This window comes from Dendrobium catenatum, unplaced genomic scaffold, assembly GCF_001605985.2.
Source record: "Dendrobium catenatum unplaced genomic scaffold, ASM160598v2 fragScaff_scaffold_43, whole genome shotgun sequence".
Lineage (NCBI taxonomy): Eukaryota > Viridiplantae > Streptophyta > Magnoliopsida > Asparagales > Orchidaceae > Dendrobium > Dendrobium catenatum.
Window position 1 is genome coordinate 1488359 of NW_021318505.1, and position 6650 is coordinate 1495008.

Genomic DNA, 6650 nt, shown 5'->3' on the forward strand with positions numbered 1-6650 from the left:
GCGAGTGGAGGCCGGGGCCAAATTTTCGGAGCCCACAAGATCTTATTTTGTGCAAAATTGCTACATGAAAGTGGTGAAATGATCCCCTAATTTGGATTTTGAGGTGGACTCTCCGATTATGCCTATCTGGATTGCCTTCCCTCGCGCGCCTCAGACCCCATCTCTTTTCTCCTAGGGTCCTTTTCGGGCTGGGTTCTCTCTTTGGTCACACGCTCAAGTTGGATATGGCTACTGCGTCGGGTTCCCGTCCGTCGGTGGCTCGTATTCTTGTTGAATTAGATGTTACAAAAAATTATCTTGAAAAGATTTGGGTCGGTTCTGCAGAAACGGGTTATGTTCAAATTGTCATTTTTGATGATCTTCCCCATTTATGCATGCATTATAATTCTTTAGGTCATTTTAAGGATGTTTGCCCTATTTTCCATCCCATTCTAAATGTTCCTAAACTTGTGGCTGCTCCGTGCGATATGTCTGGTTTGAATGTTCTTGATGATGGCTCTAACGTTGCTCTGAAACCGTCCGCTATTTCAGTTCCACAGTCTGTTGTTCAGGTGGACAATGCGGTGCTGGGTGGTGATGTCGGTACTCCTGATGTTGCTCATACTGTTTTGTCCCCTGTTGCATTACCTTTCGTTCCCCCAATTTTGGAATTGGGTTCTCCGACGCTTAATTGGTCTGCGATAATGCCTGTTATGTCGTTAAATGGTCTTTGTCCAGTTGATGAGGTGCACTCTGTGAACCTTTGTGAGAATGTTGAAGTTGGGGTTTTACCTACTGGTGTGTCCCCTCGGGCTAGTCATAGTGCGGTTAATAATCTTGGTTGCGCTGTTAATGCTGCTCCCTTGTTTTCGGTGCTGTATGCCCCCAATTTGGCTGATTTTTCTAAAACTCCTGAGGTTGTAGTTGCCCCGATTGTGTCTGTTTTTGATAGTGATATTTTGGGTGTGGTTGGGTGTGTGTGATCTTCTTGTGATGCTCCCATCTCAACCCCTGTCAAAGCTGGTTTAGTTTAGAATTCGTTTGTGGATGTTCCAGTTAACTTAATTGACCCTCGTGACTTGGTGTATAATGTGAGGGACAATTCTGGGTTGGACCTTCGTGTGCATCTTTATTGGTGTCATGGGTTTTCTGACTCTGATTCTATTCCCTCTTCTGTTGGGGATGATGATCAAGGAAATTCTTTTGATATGCTGCGGGACACTCCAATTGTGTCTGTTGCTTCTCATGGAAGGGCTCGTGGAAGAGGCAGACGTGGAAGATGATGTGTGTGGGTGGATGGATATTTTTTGGTGACGTTGGAGCCCTTCTGGTTGACAGTTTCTCTTACATTGTGCGTGGTTTTTTGTGCTCTCCAATTTCTATTTCATATTGGCTGGGCTATGATGTGGCTAGGGCTCGCTTCTCAGTTGGTTTGGCTCATGGCAACCTTTGGAGGGGATCCTTTGCTCGGTCGTGTTGTTTCTGCTCCAAATTGGATGGTTTGAGCTTGACTTTTGGGTAGCTGGTAGTCTTGGCCTTTTACTGAGCCCTTGAGATCTGATTTCCCATGTATTTGTTTTTTCTTTGTTCCCTGGGTTTTTTTTTTTATTTGTAACTTTTGTTTGGCATTAATATATGATTTGTTTAAAAAAAAAAAAATTTAACATATCGAACTGCAAAAAATTAACAGAAATAATATTTGCTCAACCTAACTAACTCAGCATAATAATACAAAAAATAATACGTAAATTTAACTACAAAAAATTAACTGAAATAATAATTATTTTACAAAACTACAAAGTTATTTTACAAAAAAAAATTTCACTAAGCATAATAAATTAATAATACAACTGAAAAAAAAAATATTATTTAAACTATCTTCTAACACTAAACTCTTTAAAGTTCTTCTGCTTCACGCTCCTTGAGCTGGCTGCCTCTTCTCTCCTTCGATTTGGGGGGTTTTATAGCTCAAAAAAACGGACAAGCCATCTGGAATTTTCGCGAGTGAGAATGGCAACCCTCATAAATTCTGCGTGTGAAACCAAACTCGTGAAAATGGGGTGGAGTTCATGGATATGATCACGCAGCCAAATCACTTGGCGCATTCCATAGAATGCACAATTTTTGTGAAAAATGCTCGAAACAAGTTGGCGCCTTCATTGTATTTGCCAAAATGTCTGGCATTTTTTTACTACGCCAAATGATATGCCGCACATGCTCTTTCTTAATTTAAGCTCCGTCTGTGCTCCTCCCGCTAAATGTGCCATGTAGCAAGCTACTTTTAAAAAATTAGCCTAAAAATGATTAGAGTAGAGGTGAGAGAGAAACTGGCCCACCAAATTGGATGGCTGAAGCGGGTGATAAACTAGAGAAATTATTTTGTGCAGTCACAGGAGCTTTCGAAGGCATATCAGAATGGGTCACGTAATCAATCGGTACACATCGTTACACAGCACATACGCGAGTTCGTGCTGGTGATTCACCGAAGTCTATTAATATTACTACCAAGAAGAATAAGATAAAGCAATATCATAGAATTACAAATTTTTTAAAAAAGCAACTTTCTTAACAACGTTTCCTACCTTCTCATCCAAAACACGAAAAGAAAAATGAAGGACTTACATTTGCATTCTTTTGAGCAAAAGAACAAACATTTAACATACCATAAGCTAATACCCAAATCGTTCAGGTACTCCTTCCTCTGTTTGTCAAATGATTAAAAAAAACCCATCAAATTACAACACTTGATGCACAGAAGCTATGGGATGGGGATGTTTGGTTTCAGGATGTCAGTGGAAGCGATGGGTTGAAGGCAAGAGATTTAAGAGAGAAACATCAAACGAAAGAGATTGTAGAAAGTCTTGAGAAAGAAGAGAAGATGAACGAATTACAGAGAGAGTGTATGCAGAACCGTAGGGAAGAAATGAGAAAACTTGATATTATCTTATTACAGCTTACAGCTATATATAGTTTTAGATACAGGTAGTTACCGCTACATATGCGGACATATATGATTATTTACAATTATGTAGCTATTGTTCTAATAGAGATAAAGATGATAGTAAAAAAAGTGCACATGAGAAAAAAGATCGTTACTTTAACGGTGAGCTCTTGTCGTCACTTTAGACCCAACATGAATAACAAGGCAAAGAAGATTCTTTAGCGACTCCCGTCTGTGACTTTTGATCTGACATGATCATTAAACAACGTCTTAGAAGAAAGCTAAGAAGCTTATTTTATCTACTCTTTCAAAACTTCTTCACGAGTGGCAGGTGCTTTGAACGAGAACAGAAGAGAACGGGAACAAAATATGCGTTCAACTAGAATAAAGGTTTCCTGTAGTGCAAATCATATTTGACAGTGATATGAGATTACAAAGATGACTTAGGCTTTATTTGGGACCACTTTTTTATTGCTTTTTGGAGCAGCTTTTTAGTATAAAAATTAAAATTTTTGCACTAGGAAGCTGCTTCAAGAAGCAGTAAAAAAGCCGTCCCAAACGAATCCTTAATGAGGTATTGTCTAGAAGTTTGGCTAAATAATACTTAAGTCTTCTACAATCTCATCAAACAATATTTTATCGGACAGTATGTCTTTAATGAGTTTTATAAAATTTTTTGAGTCCTCTTGTTTCCTTTTCAAAATTTTTATGAAATATCTTACAAAATAAGTTAATTTTTTATTAAAAATAATAAAAAATATTTATGGTGAAATAACATAGTTGGATAAATTGAAACTTTGATGCTGGAGACGAAAATCAATTTGCAACTTATCTTAGGTATAACAGAACTTACCTAAACAAAACAACAAAAGGAGAACAAAATATTTAGCTAAATTTCTAGATAGATCATTAAGCCAACTTAAAAAATAAATGTGAATAGAATAACATAAGAGAAACACTCAGAATTGAGAAAAAAACAAAATAACATACTTGATGCATTTTTTTAAAAAATATCTTGACCGGGCACAAATCTCGAGAAAAAAAGAAGTTGGAAACTTCCTAAATTAAAATTGGGACCATCTGAACTCTGATTTCAGCAAACTTACAGTCGAACTGAATGTCTCAAAAATACGAACCTAATGACACCAAATTCAACTCAATCCAAGCCCAAATGTGTCCAAATCAAGGGAAGCACTATTGCAAGGTTCCAACCACAATTTTGATTACAAAACGATTTCCAAATTTGACATTCTTATAGTCGAATCGAGCGGCTCGATGAGACGAATCCAACAAGCCCAAGATTACCGAATTTCAACAGCATTAAGACATTCAAATGTATAAAGAATAGTCCACGATTAAATGTATTCAATACCAGTCGTCCATCCAAACATCTCCCCACTTACCCTTGATTTTCCCCCTACTCACGGGACATGCTCCTAAGAAATCTATAAATAGATGTTGACCTATAACTGTCGGCCAAACTCAAAACCTCCATTCAAACCACAGTTCTCCTATACCTCCGATGGGATCGATTCGCTCTCCCAAATCTTCTCGCCGTCGATTTGATCCGGCCGAGTCGAGCATTCTCTTACCTCCCGGTATCGTGGAGGGGATGCCGGAAGGCTATCAAAATTTCCTTAAAATTTTGGGACTTAGCCAAAATTTTGAAAAATTGAAGAGATATGCACTGATTTAATTTGGAATTAATTTATTAAATAAATTTTAAATTAAATTTAATTTCATTTAAATTTTTATTTAATCAATTGATACAATCAACCAGCAACAAGCAATCATCTCAATCGGCAACCAATTACGATCTCCAATCAAGCATCGGTGATCAACTGCGATCTCTATCCAAGTATTGACAACCATTCAATTTGCAAACAACGATTATCAAAGCTTCTGAAGACTCAATCTCCTCGCCGTTGATTTGCTCCGGCCGAGTCGAGCCACTCCCTTTCCTCCCGGCATCGGGGAGGGGACGCCGGTAGGCTGCCGAAATTTTCTCAAATTTCGTGTACTTAGAAAATTTTTAGATTTATTCGGATTTTGGACTTACTTGAATTTTTGCACTTATTTGAATTTTTGGACTTAGGTGAATTTTGTAAAATAAGAATTTAATTTAAAACCAATTAACGAATAATTCACTTAATTAAATAATGCAATTAAAAATCAAATAAAGTGTATAATGAAATATTTTTCATTAGTCTAATCTAAATACAAACCCTCAAATTGGCAACTATCCTAAGGGCTACAGATAAACTCAAACACAAGAGCACAAACTTTCTGCATAACTCTCTCAAACAAATGAACCAACAACACATCTACACATTGCAAACCAAATTGAAATCCATCATGAAGATAGAGTAAATACCTTTTTGGCGTCATTCCAAAGGAGTTCCACGCGAAACCTTCCAAATAGGTTTTTATGTGGCATAGATCAATGTTGTTCAAATATATTGAGATTTTATACATTCAGATTTTGAATTAGCACTCAAAGGGAACTTGGGTAGTTTTGAGTCTCACATATCTCCATTCAATAGGATATCAAATGACAGATCTATCTTAAGAAGGAAATTTCTTACCTTCATACTCAGTTATGCATATTCTTATAAATTATTTCCCCTGAAAATTATTGCGGGTGTGCAAGAAGTTCACAACCCATATTCTATGAGTTGTTATGAATATGGCATAGGAAAATAATGAGTTAATTCCTATGAAAAAAGATATTGACTAATTTATTCTCTTTAGTTATTAGAGAGTTATATAACATATTTGTGGGTTTCAACTAAAAAAAAATATTAATATAAAGCTAAAATATATTTTGTTTAAAAATTTTACATTTCCATATTACTCTAAAAGCAAAAAGAAAAAAAATTGAGAGAGAGAGAGAGAGAGAGAAATCACCCATATATACAAATACTAGCCCATCAGCATTGCCACCAACATCTATATATTAGCAAAACACAGAGAAAAAAAGCTTGCGCAAACAAAATACATAATAGAGGATAGATCAAATTCTCATACTTTGATAGGATAGATAGCATCAAACAAAAGTTTCAAAATAAGGAGATCGTAATTAGAAAATTAAGTCACCAAACAAAAGTTTCAAAATGAGAAAGCTTTTTTTGCCTTCTTCTTGGGGGAACAGAAAACATCAGTCAATGGAGTTGATGAGTCTAGCGAAGCCTTAAGCAAAGCAATTCCCTAAAACATTCAAATTTAATAACACGCATCAAATCCAAGAAAAATTATAAAACAAATCTAAAAAAATAGTTGTTGGATAATGAAGTAACCTCTTCCATGCCGACGGTGACAACTTTTTCCATTAGTTGGACGTCCTTTTTCATGTTGAAGCGATTGATAAGAGTGATGCTGGAGATTGCAGACATTGGCGTCACTTCCAAATCATCTGTAATCATGTACGTGAGCACTCCCTTTACAAAGCCTTCAACACCCTCCCCTGCATTTCCAGAACTAACAGAAGAAGCAGAACCGGATGGAACCACGAAGGCGGCTTCGGTGACCATCGCACTATTGCAGTTTGGACACATGGTTTTTCTCATAGTAGTGACTTTTTTATTGCAATAATTACAAATGTAGTATTTGAGCTCTACAGTTCTTTCTGTGCCAAGAAGCAAATGATTGGTAACATAAGAAGTGGACAGTTTGGGTTGAAGTAAAGAGGATTTGTCTCTGTTTGCTACAAGATAAATCTCGTTAAGATTTT